Source organism: Nerophis lumbriciformis, linkage group LG37 (genome assembly GCF_033978685.3).
Source record: "Nerophis lumbriciformis linkage group LG37, RoL_Nlum_v2.1, whole genome shotgun sequence".
Classification (NCBI taxonomy): domain Eukaryota; kingdom Metazoa; phylum Chordata; class Actinopteri; order Syngnathiformes; family Syngnathidae; genus Nerophis; species Nerophis lumbriciformis.
In genome coordinates, this window is record NC_084584.2 from 2,852,501 (window position 1) to 2,876,326 (window position 23,826).

The following is a 23,826-nucleotide window of genomic DNA, read 5'->3' on the forward strand; positions in this document are numbered from 1 at the left end:
GCAAAATTACCGTAATTTTCGGAGTATAAGTCGCACCGGAGTATAAATCGCACCTGCCGAAAATGCATAATAAAGAAGGAAAAAAACATATATAAATCGCACTGGAGCCCGGCCAAACTATGAAAAAAAATGCGACTTATAGTCCGAAAAAAACGGTATCTTTCTTCTGTTGATTCTTCGTTTTGTATTTTACATCTAACAGAATAGACGCATTTTGATTTAAAAACAAACGATAAAAGTAAGGCTATAACCCTGAAACGCTGCTTTAATTTTATGTGTATAAAATGTGTATAAATTTGTATAAAATCCCCTGACGAGCAGGGAAACCTGCGAAACAGGCTTGTAGGGATGATATAGCCTCTTGTATTTTTTCCTGACCTAACATATATTACGTTCCATCCCGGTATTGAGCACTGTATAAAGGATAAACCACAGAAGCCTCGACTATATATACGTATGTATATATATATATATATATTCCTCGCGCATTAATTGACTGAAAGAGCGCACCCTTTGAGACACCGAGAGTAACAAGCAATGGAAAATGGATTAGAACGGACAGATTTAAATAAATAATAACTAAAAAAAATAAACACATTTTAAAAAAATTTTTAACTTGGGGCTTCCTGTGGGCCGGATTTTGGGGACCCCTGATCTACATCAACAGTATGATTTGATGGCTGCACAGAACAGATTAAATAATGCAATTTAAAAAGCGTTACAAATAAGAATCACCATTCTGAATCAGAAAAAAAACAAAAAAAAAAACAACTCAATTTCCCATCCATCCATCCATCCATCCATCCATCTTCTTCCGCTTATCCGAGGTCGGGTCGCGGGGGCAGCAGCCTAAGCAGGGAAGCCCAGACTTCCCTCTCCCCAGCCACTTCGTCCAGCTCCTCCCGGGGGATCCCGAGGCGTTCCCAGGCCAGCCGGGAGACATAGTCTTCCCAACGTGTCCTGGGTCTTCCTCGTGGCCTCCTACCGGTCGGACGTGCCCTAAACAACTCCCTAGGGAGGCGCTCGGGTGGCATCCTGACTAGATGCCCAAACCACCTCATCTGGCTCCTCTCGATGTGGAGGAGCAGCGGCTTTACTTTGAGCTCCCCCCGGATGACAGAGCTTCTCACCCTATCTCTAAGGGAGAGCCCCGCCACCCGGCGGAGGAAACTCATTTCGGCCGCTTGTACCCGTGATCTTGTCCTTTCGGTCATAACCCAAAGCTCATGACCATAGGTGAGGATGGGAACGTAGATCGACCGGTAAATTGAGAGCTTTGCCTTCCGGCTCAGCTCCTTCTTCACCACAACGGATCGATACAGCGTCCGCATTACTGAAGACGCCGCACCGATCCGCCTGTCGATCTCACGATCCACTCTTCCCTCACTCGTGAACAAGACTCCGAGGTACTTGAACTCTTCCACTTGGGGCAAGATCTCCTCCCCAACCCGGAGATGGCACTCCACCCTTTTCCGGGCGAGAACCATGGACTCGGACTTGGAGGTGCTGATTCTCATCCCAGTCGCTTCACACTCAGCTGCGAACCGATCCAGTGAGAGCTGAAGATCCTGGCTAGATGAAGCCATCAGGACCACATCATCTTTATTAATCCCCAGGGGATTAATAAAGTACTTCTGAATTAATTTGAAAAATCAATGTATTTTTTTTGACACCCATACTTTTCACTGTCTTACAGGAAGTACTTCATCTTGGTCATCACAGGCCACCAACACAACCATGATCAAGATTTTCGTCCTTCTGCTTCTGCTTGTTGGTAGGTCATCCAACACTCAACAAGACCAGAATTGTACACACTGTACTGCAATACATGAAGTACACCAGTACACACTCAATGATTGACAACATTCCATTCAAACAGGAGCCAACGGTTACCCCTGGCCAGAGGTAACACAACCCTGGCCGGAGGAAACACACCCCTGGCCGGAGGAAACACACCCCTGGCCGGAGGAAACACACCCCTGGCCGGAGGAAACAAGCTACTGGCCGGAGGAATCAGGCGACGGGTCAGGTGGAAAAAATCTCAAGATTGTTGCTTTGGATAAAGACGCTATCCTCCTGGTTAAACTAAATCACCCAGGCCCATCTGATGACCATGAACTTATTGTGAAGATCATTGGTAAAGTAGTCGTGATTAAAGTGGTCAGTTTGACGCACACCCCATGGGCTGTGGATGGCTATTGACAACCTCATCCAGCTAGCGCTCGCCTGTTGCGATATTAGTTTGACATTTATTTCTGACATCATCTTCCTGTTCTACTTCTTTTGCTGCCATTACATTACTAACCACTGGGGGGCGGTGTGGCGGGGAAGTGGCCGATTGAAGAAGGTGCTAAATAGCTACCCTGATGGATTGGAAAGGATGTTATTTTTATGACATGTTCATTAAAAGACAGAGGAGGAATAAAGCCACACTTTAGTTAGAAGCTTATTGGTGAAAAGTATGTCATTGTGTTTCCTTCTTTGGAAAAAATATAATCATCTGTTCCTTATTAGGTTTTATTTTCAATCAATCAATAAATAAAAATGGACTCAACATCAAACTTGCAATATCTTGCTTTTATTTCCTTCCTATTACACATTGAAACATCTCTGTTTATTTTAAAACATCAACATTTAATATTAAAACATTAACATTTGATATTTGAACATCGACATGTGACCTTGAAACATCTACATTTAATATTAAAAAGAACAAACAGGAAGTATAACAAAATAAGAGCACTGACAGGAAGTAAATACAAAAACATGGAAACAAACCGAAATGAAGTGACAGATCGTCACAGGACCCCCCCCTCAAGGAACAGATTCCAGATGTTCCCTGGAAACAAGAACGGAAATAAGTCCAAAAATTACGGGAGGGAGGAGGGAGGACATGGCGGAGGGTCGCCAGGCCAAGTGTCCCCGCAGCCAGCGAGGGAGAGTCAGGTGGCGGCGACGCGTTGAACACCGCTGCCACTGGCGAGGTGGACGACCACGGAGCGGCCACATTAGTGGCCGACAAGGAGGAGGTCGCGCAGCTGGCGGCGACGAGGATGACAGCGTCGTCGGTGGATCCTCTGCCGACGATGAAGATGGCGGCACCGTGCAGAGTCCCGCCGGTGACGCGGAAGACCTCCGCGCCGTGCGAAGGCGCGCAAGAGATGATGTCGTCGACAATGATGACACTGAAGATGGCGGCGCCATGCGAAAGCCCGCCGGAGATGTGGTCGTGGGTGGATCCGCTGCCGACCAGGAAGATGGCGGTGTCGTGCGGAGTCCCACCGGTGACGCGGAAGATGTCCGCGAAGTGCGAAGGCGCGCCAGAGAAGATGAAGGTGGCGGCGCCGTGGAAAGAGACGATGATGTCTCCGTGGGAGGAGACGATGGCGGGGATGACAGCGGCGTGTGCTTGGCTGCACTGCTGCTGGTAGTAGCCCCCCCTCCACTAGGCGGATGCCAGACGCCGTCCACCACTGGGAGAAGGAGTTCTGGGTCTTTTATGTCCCCCGGTGCGAAAACCAGGGACGGGCGGAAGGGGGCCAGGAGGAGGGATAAAGATACGTCCCTCGCCGAGTCCCAGCAGGAGGCCAGGAAGGACATCACGGTGGGCTCCACTGGAGCCTTCGCCTGACTGGCAGGATGAGCGGGTGCTGGAAGGGATAGCAGCCGTGGTGCAGCTGCTGGAAGATGCCTTGGAGCAGGAACGGGTGCTGGGCACTCAGCCGGTGTTGGTCGTCGTGGCGCCGCGACCGGCGTAAGACGCGGGGCTGCGACTGGCGTGCGACGCGGTGTGGGAACCGGTGGTCGACGCGCTGGCACAGGCGATTGCCGTGGAGCCGGGACAGGATGCACAGCAGGCGACGGGGAAGATGGCGGCAGTGGCCGCGCCGGTCGGAGATCCGGAACCGGCGGCCGAGCCGGGAAGAGCAAAGGCGGCGGTGGCCTAGCCGGTCGGAGAGCCGGAACCGGCGGCCGAGCCGGGAGGAGCGAAGGGGGCGGTGGCCTCGCCGGTCGGAGAGCCGGAACCGGCGGTCGAGGCGGAGAGGGAAGGTCCGAGCCTGCTGTGGGCTGGGACCGCACAAACCTGGCTTTTAAGTCCTCCAAAAATTGTGCGGTCCAGAAGGTCGGCTGTGCATCGCCGACAGGGGTTCTCGCGAGGACACAATCTTCTGGCTCGACGATACTGTGAGGAACTCGCATGGCTGCCGTTTGTGTGACCCCAAGATGCAAGAACCAGGATGAGGATGAGCAGGTAAGATGATTTTAATAATAAAACAACAGAGAAATGTAGCAGTCTTGCATACAACAGTTCCTAGCATAGTCTATCGTCGAGCACTGAGGAGTGCTCGAGAGAAAACATAAAGAGACATATGCTGATTGGCAGCAGGTGTGGACAGGCTGCCAATCAACGGCAGGTGAGGAGAAAACAGTGCTCAGCGGAACAAACAGGAAGTATAACAAAATAAGAGCACTGACAGGAAGTAAATACAAAAACATGGAAACAAACCGAAATGAAGTGACAGATCGTCACAGAAAACACCTACATTCAATATTGAGACATCTATCAATGTTTTAATGTTTATTTATATAGCCCTAAATCACAAGTGTCTCAAAGGGCTGCACAAGCCACAACGACATCCGCGGTACAGAGCCCACATCAGGGCAAGGAAAAACTGAAATATGCGTGTACTTTGGACCTCCTCGCTAGTATGGGAATACTTCGCTGGCTACATCCAGCGGCCTTTGAAGCAGCGGAGTAATGTTGTGTCGTTCGCGAACGATTCGTTCGAACGAACGAATCTTTTGAGTGAACGTACTGAACCGAATCACTTTCACGAACTGATTTGTTCCTTTCTCAGTTCAGTTGAGCTCTGCCGCGACCATGCCGGTATGAGTGGAACTGGCGCATTCTGTGACTCACTGAACCCTCGACGTCAGCGAACGACGCAGCCAGCTACTCATCATGGGGGTGAGGGGGAGGGACTGAGCGAACGATTCGTTCGCCGCGGATTAACGACATGAATCACTCAGTGAACAACAGAATCAGGACTCGCGAACCTACTGACACAGAGAACTGACTGTGTCGCGGAGGAGGACGTCACATTGAGGCTCTCGTTCAGTCACTGAGGGCTGAGGGCTTGTGTCGTTCGCGAACTGACACACACCGAGATCTGCTGCTGGGGAAGCTGTTACTGACTGACTCCTGATTCGCCGACCTGCCCACAGAACTGCTGCTGCAGAAGTGATTCAGGTCCACGTACTGAACTGTGCTGACTGTGGCGCTGTGTCAGTCACTCACTGCCTGGTGTACTGCGTTCACCCTATTTGCTGCTTCTCCCGCGAATGTCTGCACTGTACTGTACTACGCACGAAACAAATTTTTGGAACGACTCAATTTAAGGAACTGATTCCAGTGATTCAGTACAGTCAAAAGAACTGCCGATCCCATCACTACAGCGGAGTCAAGTGCCAGCAGGGACCGTCAACGGAAGACACGTAAGCGGTGTGAGCGGAAGCAGAAGCGGGGATGCCGAGCGGGGCTAACAACAAAGCGAAAAGCTAATCCTCAAAGAAGAGCTAATCCGGGTAGGTCAGTTAAAATAGAACTAACCAGCGCCAGGCTGGATAATCCCTGCACACATAGCAATTCTCTTAGAATAATACACAACTCACATAGTGTTTTTTCTGTGATGACTGTGTCGCCCGGAAAAGGGTGGAGTGCCATCTCCGGGTTGGGGAGGAGATCTTGCCCCAAGTGGAGGAGTTCAAGTACCTCGGAGTCTTGTTCACGAGTGAGGGAAGAGTGGATCGTGAGATCGACAGGCGGATCGGTGCGGCGTCTTCAGTAATGCGGACGCTGTATCGATCCGTTGTGGTGAAGAAGGAGCTGAGCCGGAAGGCAAAGCTCTCAATTTACCGGTCGATCTACGTTCCCATCCTCACCTATGGTCATGAGCTTTGGGTTATGACCGAAAGGACAAGATCACGGGTACAAGCGGCCGAAATGAGTTTCCTCCGCCGGGTGGCGGGGCTCTCCCTTAGAGATAGGGTGAGAAGCTCTGTCATCCGGGGAGAGCTCAAAGTAAAGCCGCTGCTCCTCCACATCGAGAGGAGCCAGATGAGGTGGTTCGGGCATCTGGTCAGGATGCCACCCGAGCGCCTCCCTAAGGAGGTGTTTAGGGCATGTCCGACCGGTAGGAGGCCACGAGGAAGACCCAGGACACGTTGGGAAGACTATGTCTCCCGGCTGGCCTGGGAACGCCTCGGGATCCCCCGGGAGGAGCTGGACGAAGTGGCTGGGGAGAGGGAAGTCTGGGCTTCCCTGCTTAGGCTGCTGCCCCCGCGACCCGACCTCGGATAAGCGGAAGAAGATGGATGGATGGATGGACTGTGTCGGAAGTAGACATGCATTTTACTGAGGTGGCAAACTATGATGCGTTCAGTTTATCGCAGCACCAAGCAAACAATCGGAAAATTCCCGTCATATCAATTCCTAGATATGGTCGAAACTATTTAAAGTGCACTACGCATAATAAACGCAACATTAATAATATTGGTAGTACGGATCATTTCAACAAAAACTCCTCAAAACAGCCCACTACCTATAATATGGGCTTTTTAAACATAAGATCATTATCTTCCAAAACGTTATTAGTTAATGAGGTCATTAGAGACAATAATCTTGACGTCGTTGGTCTCGCCGAGACCTGGCTCAAACCAGACGATTTTTTTGCGCTGGGTGAGGCGTCTCCTCCTGGCTATGCGGGAGCGCATATTGCCCGTCCCATTAAAAGGGGTGGGGGAGTCGCACTAATATACAACAACAACTTTAACCTTACCCCTAACCTAAATAATAAATATAACTCGTTTGAGGTGCTTACTATGAGGTCTGTCACACCGCTGCCTCTCCACCTGGCTGTTATCTACCGCCCCCCAGGGCCCTACTCGGACTTCATCAGTGAATTCTCAGAGTTTGTTGCTGATTTAGTGACGCACGCAGACAATATAATCATAATGGGGGACTTTAATATCCATATGAATGCCCCATCGGACCCTCAGTGCATGGCGCTCTAGACTATAATTGATAGCTGTGGTCTTACACAAATAATAAATGAACCTACACATCGCAACGGTAATACGATAGATCTAGTGCTGGTCAGGGGTGTCACCACCTCCAAAGTTACGATACTCCCGTATACTAAAGTAATGTCCGATCATTACCTTATAAAATTCGAAGTTCTGACTCATTGTCAACAAACTAATAATAATAATAATAACTACTATAGCAGCCGCAACATTAATGCTGCCACAACGATGACTCTTGCTGACCAACTGCCTTCAGTAATGGCACCATTCCCAAATTATGTCGGCTCTATTGATAACCTCACTAACAACATTGACAATGCCCTGCGCGACACCATTGATAGTATAGCACCGCTAAAGCTTAAAAGAGCCCCTAAAAGGCGCACCCCATGGTTTACAGAAGAAACTAAAGCCCATAAATTATCATGTAGAAAGCTGGAACGCAAATGGCGCGCGACTAAACTGTTGACCAAGACCAAGACCCGCCACGCCAAGACCAAGACCCGCCACGCCAAAACCAAGACCCGCCACGCCAAGACCAAGACCCGCCACGCCAAGACCAAGACCCGCCATGCCAAGACCAAGACCCACGCCGAGCTTCGCCGCCTGACGCGCCACGCCGAGCTTCGCCGCCTGATGCGCCACGCCGAGCTTCGCCGCCTGACGCGCCACGCCGAGCTTCGCCGCCTGACGCGCCACGCCGAGCTTCGCTGCCTGCTTCCACGCCTGCCACGATGACGCACCTCCCTCCTCGTCGGTCACGGATATGGCCGCTACCTGGTCGCCCGCCACGCCAAGTGCGCCCACCTCCCAGTCGGCCACGAATGTGGCCATTCCCTGGGCGCCCGCCTCGCCTGCTGCAGCGGCATTCCACTCGCCGCCGCCACCTAACTCTGCCCCGGTGGATACGGGGACACGTGTCCCCCTCCCGCCCTCCCATGACTCTTGTTGATATTTTCTGTTTTTGGACATCTGGGATCTGTCCGTAAGGGGGGGATTCTGTCATGTCTGTGTGATCATGTTTTGTTTTAGTAATGTTCGGTTTAAATTTTGGACTTTTTGTGCACTTTTGTTTTGTTTTGTCACCATAGCAACCATTAGTTTCACCTGTCACGTCACGCACCTGTTTCACGTTCGGACTCACACACACCTGTCACCAATCATGTCACTGTTATTTAAGCCTACCTTTGTTCATCACTCGTTCTGCCTGCGTTGTTTTGATGTCACACCGGTTCATGTCTTGCTCTGTCCAAGTAAGTTTCCATGTCCATGCCATAGCTTCTGTTTAAGATTAGCCTCACTTGCGTTTTAGGCACGCTTGCCTCTTTTTTTGTTGTAGTTGTTGTTGTATTGTTTATGTTCGCGGTAGTGCGTGATTTATATTAATAAATCCTAGCCTACCTTCACGCTGTTGTCCGGAGCCGTCTATTTTGCATTGGAAGAACAACCCCGCAGCTAGCTGCGAACCCCACGTGACAATAGTTTAATAACTTATAAACACATGTTTACCTTAGCTAAAGCTAAATATTAATCAAATCTCATCCACCTCAACAAAGATCATCCTAAATTTGTGTTTAGTACAGTAGCATCGCTAACCCAACAAGGGACTCCTCCCAGTAGCTCCACCCACTCGGCAGATGACTTTATGAATTTCTTTAATAGGAAAATTGAACTCATTAGAAAGGAGATTAAAGACAATGCATCGCAGCTACAACTGGGTTGTATTAACACAGATACGACTGTATCTACGACGGATACTGCCCTCCAAAATAGTTTCTCTCTCTTTGATGAAATAACATTGGAGGAATTGTTAATATGTGTAAATTGGACAAAAAAAAAAACATGTTTACTTGACTCATTTCCTGGGAAACTTATCAAGGAGCCTTTTGTATTATTAGGTCCATCAGTGCTAAATATTATAAACTTATCACTTTCCTCTGGCACTGTTCCACTAGCATTCAAAAAAGCGGTTATTCATCCTCTACTCAAAAGACCTAACCTCGACCCTGACCTCATGGTAAACTACCGGCCCGTGTCCCACCTTCCGTTTATCTCGAAAATCCTCGAAAAAATTGTTGCACAGCAGCTAAATGAACACTTAGCGTCTAACAATCTCTGTGAACCTTTTCAATCCGGTTTCAGGGCAAATCACTCTACGGAGACAGCCCTCGCAAAAATGACTAATGATCTACTGCTAACGATGGATTCTGATGCGTCATCTATGTTGCTGCTTCTTGATCTTAGCGCTGCTTTCGATACCGTCGATCATAATATTTTATTAGAGCGTATCAAAACACGTATTGGTATGTCAGACTTAGCCTTGTCGTGGTTTAACTCTTATCTTACTGACAGGATGCAGTGCGTCTCCCATAATAATGTGACCTCGGACTATGTTAAGGTAACGTGCGGAGTTCCTCAGGGTTCGGTTCTTGGCCCTGCACTCTTTAGTATTTACATGCTGCCGCTAGGCGACATCATACGCAAATACGGTGTTAGCTTTCATTGTTATGCTGATGACACCCAACTCTACATGCCCCTAAAGCTGACCTGTGGAGGGGGCGTGGTCCACGCGCCACCTGCGGGCAGGGCATATGCAGGAGGCGGCTGCGAAGCAGATGCCAGGTGAGTGGATATCTCAGCAGGAACGAGTTATCTAATCACCTGTCTCTTTATGAGCAGCGTTGGTGACCGCAGGAAGGGTTAGGGTTAGGGTTAGGGCTGAAAAAGAGAAGAGAGGGAGAGAGAAGGAGAAAGACTTTTGGACTTTGAAAATAAAACATTGTATACTTGGCAACACGCCTGGGCACCGTTTGTCGGTCCTGAGAAGAACCCTAAGACAGAGACTGTCACAAGCCCTAAATCACAAGTGTCTCAAAGGGCTGCACAAGCCACAACGACATCCTCGGCTCGGATTCCACATCAGGGCAAGGAAAATCTCAACCCAATGACACAATGAGAAACCTTGTGCCCCCCCCCCCTTGGGCAACCGGTGCACTGGATCTAACATAATACTGTGAGAGTCCAGTCCATAGTGGATCTAACATAATAGTGTAAGAGTCCAGTCCATAGTGGATCTAACATAATACTGTGAGAGTGCAGTCCATAGTGGATCTAACATAATAGTGTGAGAGTCCAGTCCATAGTGGATCTAACATAATAGTGTGAGAGTCCAGTCCATAGTGGATCTAACATAATAGTGAGAGTCCAGTCCATAGTGGATCTAACATAATAGTGTGAGAGTCCAGTCCATAGTGGATCTAACATAATAGTGTGAGAGTCCAGTCCATAGTGGATCTAACATAATAGTGAGAGTCCAGTCTATAGTGGATCTAACATAATAGTGAGAGTCCAGTCCATAGTGGATCTAACATAATAGTGAGAGTCCAGTCCGTAGTGGATCTAACATAATAGTGTGAGTGTCCAGTCCATAGTGGATCTAACATAATAGTAAGAGTCCAGTCCATAGTGGATCTAACAGAATAGTGAGAGTCCAGTCTATAGTGGATCTAACATAATAGTGAGAGTCCAGTCCATAGTGGATCTAATATAATAGTGTGAGAGTCCAGTCCATAGTGGATCTAACATAATAGTGTGAGAGTCCAGTCCATAGTGTATCTTACATAATAGTGTGAGAGTCCAGTCCATAGTGGATTTAACATTATAGTGAGAGTCCAGTCCATAGTGGATCTAGCATAATAGTGAGAGTCCAGTCCATAGTGGATCTAACATAATAGTGAGAGTCTAGTCCATAGTGGATCTAACATAATAGTGAGAGTCCTGTCCATAGTGGATCTAACATAATAGTGTGACAGTCCAGTCCATAGTGGATCTAACATAATAGTGAGAGTCCAGTCCATAGTGGATCTAATATAATAGTGTGAGAGTCCAGTCCATAGTGGATCTAACATAATAGTGTGAGAGTCCAGTCCATAGTGTATCTTACATAATAGTGTGAGAGTCCAGTCCATAGTGGATCTAACATAATAGTGAGAGTCCAGTCCATAGTGGATCTAACATAATAGTGAGAGTCCAGTCCGTAGTGGATCTAACATAATAGTGTGAGAGTCCAGTCCATAGTGGATCTTGTTAATAGTGTGAGAATCCAGTCCATAATGGATCTAGTTAATAGTTTGAGAGTCCAGTCCATAGTGGATCTAACATAATAGTGTGAGAGTCCAGTCCATAGTGGATCCAACATAATAGTGTGAGAGTCCAGTCCATAGTGGATCTTGTTAATAGTGTGAGAATCGAGTCCATAATGGATCTAGTTAATAGTGTGAGAGTCCAGTCCATAGTGTATCTTACATAATAGTGTGAGAGTCCAGTCCATAGTGGATCTAACATAATAGTGAGAGTCCAGTCCATAGTGGATCTAGCATAATAGTGAGAGTCCAGTCCATAGTGGATCTAACATAATAGTGTGAGAGTCCAGTCCATAGTGGATCTAACATAATAGTGTGATAGTCCAGTCCATAGTGTATCTTACATAATAGTGTGAGAGTCCAGTCCATAGTGGATCTAACATAATAGTGAGAGTCCAGTCCATAGTGGATCTAGCATAATAGTGAGAGTCCAGTCCATAGTGGATCTAACATAATAGTGAGAGTCCAGTCCGTAGTGGATCTAACATAATAGTGTGAGAGTCCAGTCCATAGTGGATTTAACATAATAGTAAGAGTCCAGTCCATAGTGGATCTAACATTATAGTGTGAGAGTCCAGTCCATAGTGGATCTAACATAATAGTGAGAGTCCAGTCCATAGTGGATCTAACATAATAGTGTGAGAGTCCAGTCCATAGTGGATCTAACATAATAGTGAGAGTCCTGTCCATAGTGGATCTAACATAATAGTGTGAGAGTCCAGTCCATAGTGGATCTAACATAATAGTGTGAGAGTCCAGTCCATAGTGGATCTAACATAATAGTGAGAGTCCAATCCATAGTGGATCCAACATAATAGTGAGAGTCCAGTCCGTAGTGGATCTAACATAATAGTGTGAGAGTCCAGTCCATAGTGGATCTAACATAATAGTAAGAGTCCAGTCCATAGTGGATCTAACATTATAGTTTGAGAGTCCAGTCCATAGTGGATCTAACATAATAGTGAGAGTCCAGTCCATAGTGGATCTAACATAATAGTGAGAGTCCAGTCCATAGTGGATCTAACATAATAGTGAGAGTCTAGTCCATAGTGGATCTAACATGATAGTGAGAGTCCAGTCCATAGTGGATCTAACATAATAGTGAGAGTCCAGTCCGTAGTGGATCTAACATAATAGTGTGAGAGTCCAGTCCATAGTGGATTTAACATAATAGTAAGAGTCCAGTCCATAGTGGATCTAACATTATAGTGTGAGAGTCCAGTCCATAGTGGATCTAACATAATAGTGAGAGTCCAGTCCATAGTGGATCTAACATAATAGTGTGAGAGTCCAGTCCATAGTGGATCTAACATAATAGTGAGAGTCCTGTCCATAGTGGATCTAACATAATAGTGTGAGAGTCCAGTCCATAGTGGATCTAACATAATAGTGTGAGAGTCCAGTCCATAGTGGATCTAACATAATAGTGAGAGTCCAATCCATAGTGGATCCAACATAATAGTGAGAGTCCAGTCCGTAGTGGATCTAACATAATAGTGTGAGAGTCCAGTCCATAGTGGATCTAACATAATAGTAAGAGTCCAGTCCATAGTGGATCTAACATTATAGTTTGAGAGTCCAGTCCATAGTGGATCTAACATAATAGTGAGAGTCCAGTCCATAGTGGATCTAACATAATAGTGAGAGTCCAGTCCATAGTGGATCTAACATAATAGTGAGAGTCTAGTCCATAGTGGATCTAACATGATAGTGAGAGTCCAGTCCATAGTGGATCTAACATAATAGTGTGAGAGTCCAGTCCATAGTGGATCTAACATAATAGTGTGAGAGTCCAGTCCATAGTGGATCTAACATAATAGTGTGAGAGTCCAGTCCATAGTGGATCTAACATAATAGTGTGAGAGTCCAGTCCATAGTGGATCTAACATAATAGTGAGAGTCCAGTCTATAGTGGATCTAACATAATAGTGAGAGTCCAGTCCATAGTGGATCTAACATAATAGTGAGAGTCCAGTCCGTAGTGGATCTAACATAATAGTGTGAGAGTCCAGTCCATAGTGGATCTAACATAATAGTAAGAGTCCAGACCATAGTGGATCTAACATAATAGTGAGAGTCCAGTCCATAGTGGATCTAACATAATAGTGTGAGAGTCCAGTCCATAGTGGATCCAACATAATAGTGAGAGTCCAGTCCATAGTGGATCTAACATAATAGTGAGAGTCCAGTCCATAGTGGATCTATCATAATAGTGAGAGTACAGTCCATAGTGGATCTAACATAATAGTGAGAGTCCAGTCCATAGTGGCTCTAACATAATAGTGAGAGTCCAGTCCATAGTGGATCTAACATAATAGTGAGAGTCCAGTCCATAGTGGATCTAACATAATAGTGAGAGTACAGTCCATAGTGGATCTAACATAATAGTGTGAGAGTCCAGTCCATAGTGGATCTAACATAATAGTGAGAGTCCAGTCCATAGTGGATCTAATATAATAGTGTGAGAGTCCAGTCCATAGTGGATCTAACATAATAGTGTGAGAGTCCAGTCCATAGTGTATCTTACATAATAGTGTGAGAGTCCAGTCCATAGTGGATCTAACATAATAGTGAGAGTCCAGTCCATAGTGGATCTAGCATAATAGTGAGAGTCCAGTCCATAGTGGATCCATCATAATAGTGAGAGTCCAGTCCATAGTGGATCTAATATAATAGTGTGAGAGTCCAGTCCATAGTGGATCTAACATAATAGTAAGAGTCCAGTCCATAGTGGATCTAACATTATAGTGTGAGAGTCCAGTCCATAGTGGATCTAACATAATAGTGAGAGTCCAGTCCATAGTGGATCTAGCATAATAGTGAGAGTCTAGTCCATAGTGGATCCATCATAATAGTGAGAGTCCAGTCCATAGTGGGGCCAGCCGGAGACCATTTCGAGCGGAGACGGGTCAGCAGCGCAGAGATGTTCCCAACCAATACACAGGCGAGCGGTCCACTCCGGGTCCCGACTTTGGACAACCAGCGCTTTGTCAGTGGCCACCGAGCAGAAAAGAAACGGCAGATCAACTGGTCTAAAAGGGGGTCTATTTAAAGGCTAGAGTATACAAATGAGTTTTAAGATGGGACTTAAATGCTTCTACTGAGGTAGCATCTCTAACTGTTACCGGGAGGGCATTCCATAGTACTGGAGCCCCAATAGAAAACGCTCTATAGCCCGCAGACTTTTTTTGGGCTCTGGGAATCACTAATAAGCCAGAGTTCTTTGAAGGCAGATTTCTTGCCGGAACATATGGTACAATGCAATCAGCAAGATAGGACGGAGCTAGACCGTGTAGTATTTTATACGTAAGTAGTAAAACCTTAAAGTCACATCTTAAGTGCACAGGAAGCCAGTGCAGGTGAGCCAGTATAGGTATATATATATATGTATATAAAGGTATATACAGTATAGGCGTAATATGATCAAACTTTCTTGTTCTTGTCAAAAGTCTAGCAGCCGCATTTTGTACCAACTGTAATCTTTTAATGCTAGACATAGGGAAACATGAAAATAATAGGTTACAGTAATCAAGACAAGGCGTAACAAGCGCATGAATAATGATCTCAGCGTCGCTAGTGGACAAAATAGCTGTAACTGTCTTATTTGTTTTATCAATGTAGAAACGTTTTCGTTGGGAACGTTTGCCAGCAGCGGCGTGAGGCAGATGCGGCAAACGCTCCCAATTATTACGCTAGTCGATCTTTAATGAAGTCAATAAAAGCAAAAGAATGAAGTGGGTGTTTGTTGGAATTGTTAATGGCTGCAAGTCAATTATTCAAACGTGAACGCCCTGATGACGTGGGAGGAACGGCAATTAACTATTTGAGGAACAAACGGTAATTAAGTAATTATTTTGAGTGGATTGAATGTTCCTTTCCATGCGTCGGACAACAACCTGTTTTATTGTCCTTTCCTGACACGGGAGTTTAGCAGAGAAGTCCTGGAATTCACTGGTAATCTGGGGGAAAGCAACATTTCCAAAGTCACTTGGCAGGATGTTGACGTGGTACTTTGCTCAGTAAAAATAAATCAAAACGTCCGTAAACGTTGAATATATGTGGTAAAGAACTGAGATCTGTATTTCCCTGCAGACGTGTGCCCGGGCTTTGCCCTCAAATGTTGCCATTTGAAGCGAGCCGTGTCAAAGAAGGCTCGCCCACGTTTTAATGTTTGACAAAACCGTCTCGTGTTCGACTTGACAAAATCAACAGGATCATGTGTTACTGTACTTGCACAGATTTGGGGTTGTCTTCCTCCCCGGTCTCATGGTTCGCTCAAGGACATTAATAATCTCAAAGGAATTGTTCAAGTGTGTCGCAAACTAATTGGCGGGTGTCGGTTGTCTCCATCGTCCTTTCTCACAAACATCGTCTTCCTTTGGTCTGATGTTTAATTACGCACGTAATCATTTTCAGCATCTCCACTCTGGCAGTGCGTTTACTGCCAAGAGGCAAAACAAAATACTTTGTCAATGTAGTCATATAAAACAAACGAACAGTCGCAAAACAAGTTGATCCTTCAGTAGAATTGAAATGATGTGACCTAACCTGTCTTTTCTTCTCCTTACCTAAGGAAGGCGGGACAAGTCCTGATGCCAGACTCTTTATGAAGACGAGTACAGAGACCAGGACATTAAGAGTCAAGGCAAGCTCCAGTCCAGTCCACAACAGCCGACTTTTTTCTGTCCGGTGAGTCTTTTCTTCATCTCACATTCTAACGTAAAAATGTGTGTCAAAGTGTAGGTACAAAGGACCATGATACTCTTGGAAATCAGCCCTTGTCCATCAAAAGTTTAGGTACGCTAGGTTCCTGGAACCTTTAGTTTACTGTAGACCTGTGTGGTTTGTGTTTCCACCGCATTTCAGTTCAGTGGCACATGATGTTTCCACTTTGATGCCATGTACATAAGAACTATGAGATCAGATTTGTCGGCTGAATTTTACATTAAAAAAAAGTCAGGCTTTTGTCCACAGTCTCCGACAGTCCGACCGTCAGAAAGTTCTAAACCGCCGACGTGTTTCCACCGTTGCATGTGACAAGCCAGTACAGCGATTGAAGCTCCCGCAGGTAATCCGTTCTAATTCATCCCAAAGGTGTTCTATCGGGTTCAGGTCAGGACTCTGTGCATCCACACCAGACTCGGTCATCCATGTTTTTATAGACCTTGCTTTGTGCACTGGTGCACAGTCATTTTGGAAGAGGAAGGGGCCCGCTCCAAACTGTTCCCACCAGGTTGGGAGCATGGCATTGTCCAAAATGTTTTGGTATCCTGGAGCATTCAAAGTTCCTTTCACTGGAACTAAGGGGCCAAGCCCAACTCCTGAAAAACAACCCCACACCATAATTTGTCACACTCGGCACAATGCATTCTGAAATGTAGTGTTCTCCTGGCAACCTCCAAACCCAGACTGGTCCATCAGATTGCCAGATGGAAAAGCTCGATTCATCACTCCAGAGAAGGCATCTCCACTGGTCTAGAGTCAAGTGGTGTCGTGCTTTACACCACTGCATCCCACGCTTTGCATTGGACTTGATGATTCTTGGCCTTGGAAACCCATTCCATGAAGCTCTCTGCGTACTGTACGTGGGCTAATTGGAAGGTCACATGAAGTTTGGAGCTCTGTAGCAACTGACTGTGCAGAAAGTCTTTGCACTATGTTGACCTCTCTGTCAGTATACGTGGCCTACCACTTGGTGGCTGAGTTGCTGTTGTTCCCAAACGCTTCACTTTTCTTACAATAAAGTTGACTTTGGAATATTTAGGAGTGAAAAAATTTCACGGCTGGATTTGTTGCACAGGTGGCATCCTATGACAGTTCCACGCTGGAAATCACTGAGCGCGGCCCATTCTTTCACAAATGTTTGTAGAAAGAGTCTCCATGCCTAAGTGCTTGATACATATGATTTACCTTTGTACTACTCGTTTACCTCCTCCTCTGTTCCTCATTTACCGTATTTTCCGCACCATAAGGCGCCCTGGGTTATAAGCCGCGCCTTCAATGAACGGCATATTTCAAAACTTTGTCCACCTATAAGCCGCCCCGTGTTATAAGCCGCATCTAACTGCGCTAAAGGAATGTCAAAAAAACAGTCAAATAGGTCAGTCAAACTTTAATAATATATTAAAACCAGCGTGATGTGGGCGCGCATGGAGTCGTATATCAACATGGACGGAGCTGCGTGAAAAAAGCCACCCGGCCTCTTCGCGTAAACTTAAACTTACCTTAACCACTCGCTCATCTTTTCTTCATCCATCCCTTCGAGTTAGCTTTTATGATGACGCCGGCTGGAAAGGTCTCTTTTGGCAAGGTCTTCCTTTTGAATATCACCATCGGTGGAAGTTTCTGGCCATTAGCATGGCAAGCTAGAACCACAGTGAAGGATGACTTCTCATTCCCTGTGGTGCGAATATTCACCATACGTGCTCCCGTTGTATCCACAGTGCGGTTCACAGGAATATCAAAAGTCAGTGGAACCTCGTCCATGTTGATAATGTTCTCTGGCCGGATCTTTTTTTCAGCTATCTTGTTTTTACAATATGCACGGAAAGTAGCCAGCTTTTCTTGAAAGTCTTTAGGCAGTTGCTGTGAAATAGTAATCCGTGTGCGGATGGAGAGATTGCGTCTTTTCATGAACCGGATCCCTGTCGCTTAGTAGGAGCCATTTTGTGGTCTTTACAGATGTAAACACACAAAGGAAATGAAACGTACGGTAATATCCGCGCGCTTTTTCTTCTTCTACGCGGGCGGGTGGTTGCTTACAGTAGAAGAAGAAGCGCTTCCTGTTCTATGGGGGCGGGTGCTTACCTTGGCGGTTGCTTGCGTAGAAGAAGAAGCACTTCCTCTTCTACGGGGAAAAAAGATGGCGGCTGTTTACCGTAGTTGCGAGACCGAAACTTTATGAAAATGAATCTTAATATTAATCCATATATAAAGCGCACCGGGTTAAAAGCCGCACTGTCAGCTTTTGAGTAAATTTGTGGTTTTTAGGTGCGGCTAATAGTGCGGAAAATACGGTATCCCCAAACAACGAGGTCGCTGCGTCCTTTTATTGCTTCGGTCACCGGAGTTGTTTGTACAGTTTCACTAATTAGGTCCGATCCACTGCCGCTTTGTTCCATCTTCTTACAAAGTTTCTTCAGCATTTCACTCATTTGTTTCGTCCGTGTATCCTGTTCGTAAAACTCGCTGGTTGTCGCCGATTCTTGCACGGACTCGCTTGTTTTGAGTCGCCGCTTTTAAGTCCGGCTGAATAAGTAAGAAAGTAAGTAAATTGTATTTATAAAGCGCTTTTCACAGATAATATCACAAAGCGCTGTACAAAACATAGGTGAAGTAAAACAACAATTCAATAAAACCAACAGGGGCAACATCATAAAAAGTGGACTAAAAATGACAGTTAAAAAGTGCTTTAACTAAAAGCTTTACTAAAAATTGAAGATTTCAAATGTTTCTTAAAGTTGACACAGTTGACACAAAGTTGTTCCAGAGTGTGGGAGCTATAGCCTGGAATGCCAGATCTCCACGGGTTTTAAAATGTGTTTTTGGAATCTTTAGAAGACCCTGGCCTGAAGACCCTGAAGAGTAGGGGCATATCAAGTCAGTGATGTACTGAGGGCACCATGCACTAAAATCTTAAATTCAATGCGGAATTTGACGGTAAGCCAATAAAGACTGGATCAAATGGGGGTGATATGGACTGTTCTGGGTGCACCGGTCTGAAGTCTCTTTAGCGTTGACTTGTTAAGAAGAGTGATGAGAGAATTGCAATAGTCAAGGCGAGACGAAATGAACGCATGAATGACCATTTCCAGATCCAATTTTGACAGCAAATTTCTCACTTGAGAAATATTTCTGAGGTGATAAAAACAGTTTTTTGGTCAGTCGACGACAGTGACTTGGACTGATCCGGCACAACCCCAAGGTTTCTGAGGCTGCTTTTGAACAGATGCACCCAGAGCACCAAGGGAGTTCTTGATCAGGGGGATCTTTTTATCGGGAGCAATTATCAGAGTTTCCGTTTTGTTAGAATTTATCTGGAGGAAATTTGAGGACAATCAGTTTTTGATACAGGATACGCATCCCAAGAACTCAGAAAAATAGTGAAACTCTGAATCATTGAAGGAGCATAACAGTTGAATATCATCTGCATAGAAATGATAAGAAACATTTTTTGTCAAGACTTGGACTATGGCGTGGTTTGTTCTCCCGTGGTGCAAATGAACATTTGGACCAGACATGGCGTGAAGGTGAAGACATTATTTATTTTACACTAACAAAGGAACAAAAAGCGCGCTCAAGGCGGAAGTACAAACTTGACTAACGAAACAAAAAGACTTGCACGTGGGCAAAAAACTATATACATGAACAAAAGTCGCTAACTGTGGCATGAATAGAAAAAACTTACTTGACATGGCATGAAGTGCGCAGAGGTAAACAGAATGAGAAGCAGAAAGTCAGGGGTATGAATGTCGCCAGGGAGACTTCCTGGCAACAATGGCTTTAAATAATAGTGACATGATTAAAGACAGGTGCGTGAGTCGGGAGGGCAGGTGAAAACTAATGGGTTGCTATGGTGACAAACAAGAGTGCACAATGAGTCCAAACGTGGAACAGGTGAAACTAATGGGTAACCATGGAAACAAGACAAGGGAGTGAAAAGCCAGAAACTAAAGAATCCAATAACTAAAAACAAAACATGATTACACAGACATGACATTTTTGACACTACTGATCAACCTACCAAGCGGCATCAGATTCGACAAAAATAAATTAGGCCTCAGAACAGAACCCTGGGCCACACCACATGACAGGTTGAATACAGACTAACTGTCTGTAAATGCGTTGGAAAGAGTCTGCCCACGTCTCGTAGCTTTGCCTACCAAAATGGAGTTTGTAAACATTAACAGCATTTAATCCCAAACTAGACTACGGCTGAGTAAAGACGCTGCAATGTAGTTCGAGACAAAGATGCCCCGCAAAAGTTCCTCCAAGTCAAAGGTTCTTATCGTTCTCTCGCTCCTTTGTCAATCAAGTATGTTGGAATAGAAATACACAAGAAATAAGAAGTCAACAAGGCAGCTAAAATATCCAAAACTGCGTTCAACCAATCAGCGTTAGACAGCACAGCACCGCCCCTTTAAGCTTCCTGAGGAACTTTACAGAGTCCTACCTCTATCTAAAATAGTTCCTGTGGAACTTTATTTCCTATACCTTTAAGTGAAAATGCGGGGGGGGGTATTTAGAAGTTTTTGTTATCCAGGACAGTGCACTTTGATGAACAATCTGATTTACAGATTAAACGATTGTAGCATAGTTGCTAGTTGACATCTGTAGCCCCAAGACTTAAAAACACAAACATTTTATTTTCAACTTGGGGCTTCCTGCGGGCCGGATTTTGGGGACCCCTGATCTACATCAACAATATGGTTTGTTGGCTGCACAGAACAGATTGAAAGATACAATTTAAAAAGCGTTACAAATAAGAATCGGCTGCCCTTTGTCACCCATTCTGTTCATAACTTTTATGGACATAATTTCTAGGCGCAGTCAAGGCGTTGAGGGGATCTGGTTTGGTGGCCACAGGATTAGGTCTCTGCTTTTTGCAGATGATGTGGTCCTGATGGCTTCATCTGGCCAGGATCTCCAGCTCTCGCTGGATCGGTTCGCAGCCGAGTGTGAAGCGACTGGGATGAGAATCAGCACCTCCGAGTCCGAGTCCATGGTTCTCGCCCGGAAAAGGGTGGAATGCCATCTTCGGGTTGGGGAGGAGACCCTGCCCCAAGTGGAGGAGTTCAAGTACCTCGGAGTCTTGTTCACGAGTGAGGGAAGAGTGGATCGTGAGATCGACAGGCGGATCGGTGCGGCGTCTTCAGTAATGCGGACGCTGTATCGATCCGTTGTGGTGAAGAAGGAGCTGAGCCGGAAGGCAAAGCTCTCAATTTACCGGTCGATCTACGTTCCCATCCTCACCTATGGTCATGAGCTTTGGGTTATGACCGAAAGGACAAGATCACGGGTACAAGCGGCCGAAATGAGTTTCCTCCGCCGGGTGGCAGGGCTCTCCCTTAGAGATAGGGTGAGAAGCTCTGTCATCCGGGGGGAGCTCAAAGTAAAGCCGCTGCACCTCCACATCGAGAGGAGCCAGATGAGGTGGTTCGGGCATCTGGTCAGGATGCCACCCAATCGCCTCCCTCGGGAGGTGTTTAGGGCACGTCCGACCGGTAGGAGGCCACGGGGAAGACCCAGGACACGTTGGGAAGACTATGTCTCCCGGCTGGCCTGGGAACGCCTCGGGATCCCCCGGGAGGAGCTGGACGAAGTGGCTGGGGAGAGGGAAGTCTGGGCTTCCCTGCTTAGGCTGCTGCCCCCGCGACCCGACCTCGGATAAGCGGAAGAAGATGGATGGATGGATGGATTCTGAATCTGAAAAAATAAAAAAAATTCAAAAAACTAAATTTCCCCCAGGGGATTAATAAAGTACTTCTGAATTAATTTGAAGAATCAATGTATTTTTTTTGACACCCATACTTTTCACTGTCTTACAGGAAGTACTTCATCTTGGTCATCACAGGCCACCAACACAACCATGATCAAGATTTTCATCTTTCTGCTTCTGCTTGTTGGTAGGTCATCCAACACTCAACAAGACTAGAATTGTACACACTGTACTGCAATACATGAAGTACACCAGTACACACTCAATGATTGACAACATTCCATTCAAACAGGAGCCAACGGTCAGCCCTGGCCGGAGGAAAAAGAGTACTGGCCGTTGGAATCAGGCGATGGGCCGTTGGAATCAGGCGACGGGTCAGGTGGTCAAAATCTCAAGATTGTTGCTTTGGATAAAGACGCTATCCTCCTGGTTAAACTAAATCACCCAGGCTCATATGATGACCACGAAATTATTGTGAAGATCATTGGTAGAGTAGTCGTGATTAAAGTGGTCAGTTTGACGCACACCCCATGGGCTGTGCATGGCTATTGACAACGTCATCCAGCTAGCGCTCGCCTGTTGCGATATTAGTTTGACATTTATTTCTGATATCATCTTCCTGTTCTACTTCTTTTGCTGCCATTACATTACTAACCACTGGGGGGCGGTGTGGCGGGGAAGTGGCCGATTGAAGAAGGTGCTAAATAGCTACCTTGATGGATTGGAAAGGATGTTATTTTTATGACATGTTCATTAAAAGACAGAGGAGGAATAAAGCCACACTTTAGTTAAAAGCTTATTGGTGAAAAGAATGTAAATGTGTTTCCTTCTTTGGAAAAAATATAATCATCTGTTCCTTATTAGGTTTTATTTTCAATCAATTAATAAATAAAAATGAACTCAACATCAAACTTGCAATATCTTGCTTTTATTTCCTCCTATTACACATTGAAACATCTCTGTTTATTTTAAAACATCAACATTTAATATTAAAACATTAACATTTGATATTTGAACATCGACATGTGACCTTGAAACATCTACATTTAATATTAAAAAGACATCTATTTTTAACAACGAAACATCTACATTCAACATGAAAACACCTACATTCAATATTGAGACGTCTATCAATGTTTTAATGTTTATTTATATAGCCTTAAATCACAAGTGTCTCAAAGGGCTGCACAAGCCACAACGACATCCGCGGTACAGAGCCCACATCAGGGCAAGGAAAAACTCACAACCCCAGTGGGACGTCGATGTGAATGACTATAAGAAACCTTGGAGAGGACCGCATATGTGGGTGACCCCCCCACCCCCGGGGAGACCGAATGCAATGAACCGTTGATGTAGAGGGGGGCAGGGTCGGTGCTGCTCCTCCTGAAGTCGACGATGATCTCTCTGGTCTTGCTGGTGTTGAGAGCGAGGTTGTTCTCCGAAGACCAGGCCGTCAGCTTCAGGACCTCCTCTCTGTAGGCAGCCTCGTCACCCCTGGAGATGAGCCCGACCACTGTGGTATCGTCGGCGAACTTGACGGTAAGGTTGTCACTGTGGGCCGGACTGCAGTCATGGGTGTAAAGGCAGTAGAGGAGGGGGCTCAGCACACAGCCCTGTGGGGAGCCGATGCTCAGCGTGCGGGAGGATGAGAGGTGCGGGCCAAGTCTCACATTCTGGGGTCGGTCCGTTAGGAAGTCCCTTATGTAGTCTCAGCAGATGACATGGCACCCCAAACCATCACCCAACCATGCAAATTTTGCATTTCCTTTGGAAATCGAGGTCCCAGAGTCTGGAGGAAGACAGGAGAGGCACAGGATCCACGTTGCCTGAAGTCTAGTGTAAAGTTTCCACCATCAGTGATGGTTTGGGGTGCCATGTCATCTGCTGGTGTCGGTCCACTCTGTTTCCCGAGATCCAGGGTCAACGCAGCCGTCTACCAGCAAGTTTTAGAGCACTTCATGCTTCCTGCTGCTGACCTGCTCTATGGAGATGGAGATTTCAAGTTCCAACAGGACTTGGCGCCTGCACACAGCGCAAAATCTACCCGTGCCTGGTTTACGGACCATGGTATTTCTGTTCTAAATTGGCCCGCCAACTCCCCTGACCTTAGCCCCATAGAAAATCTGTGGGGTATTGTGAAAAGGAAGATGCAGAATGCCAGAC

At 46.1% G+C, this 23,826-nt stretch overlaps 2 long non-coding RNA genes across 2 annotated transcripts in view; both read left to right on the plus strand.

The window, feature by feature from the left end:
- LOC140677595 (uncharacterized) overlaps positions 1-2,561 on the plus strand; it is a 5,633-nt gene extending 3,072 nt beyond the window's left edge. The window contains exons 2-3 of the long non-coding RNA XR_012049366.1: positions 1,697-1,774; positions 1,880-2,561. This is a non-coding gene — a long non-coding RNA (uncharacterized lncRNA). The remainder of the gene's footprint in view (positions 1-1,696; positions 1,775-1,879) is intronic.
- A 13,192-nt stretch (positions 2,562-15,753) lies between these two features.
- LOC140677593 (uncharacterized) lies at positions 15,754-22,581 on the plus strand. Its single transcript, XR_012049364.1, has 3 exons — positions 15,754-15,914; positions 21,773-21,850; positions 21,956-22,581. It is a non-coding gene; the product is annotated as an uncharacterized lncRNA (long non-coding RNA).
- The last annotated feature ends 1,245 nt before the right edge of the window (positions 22,582-23,826 follow it).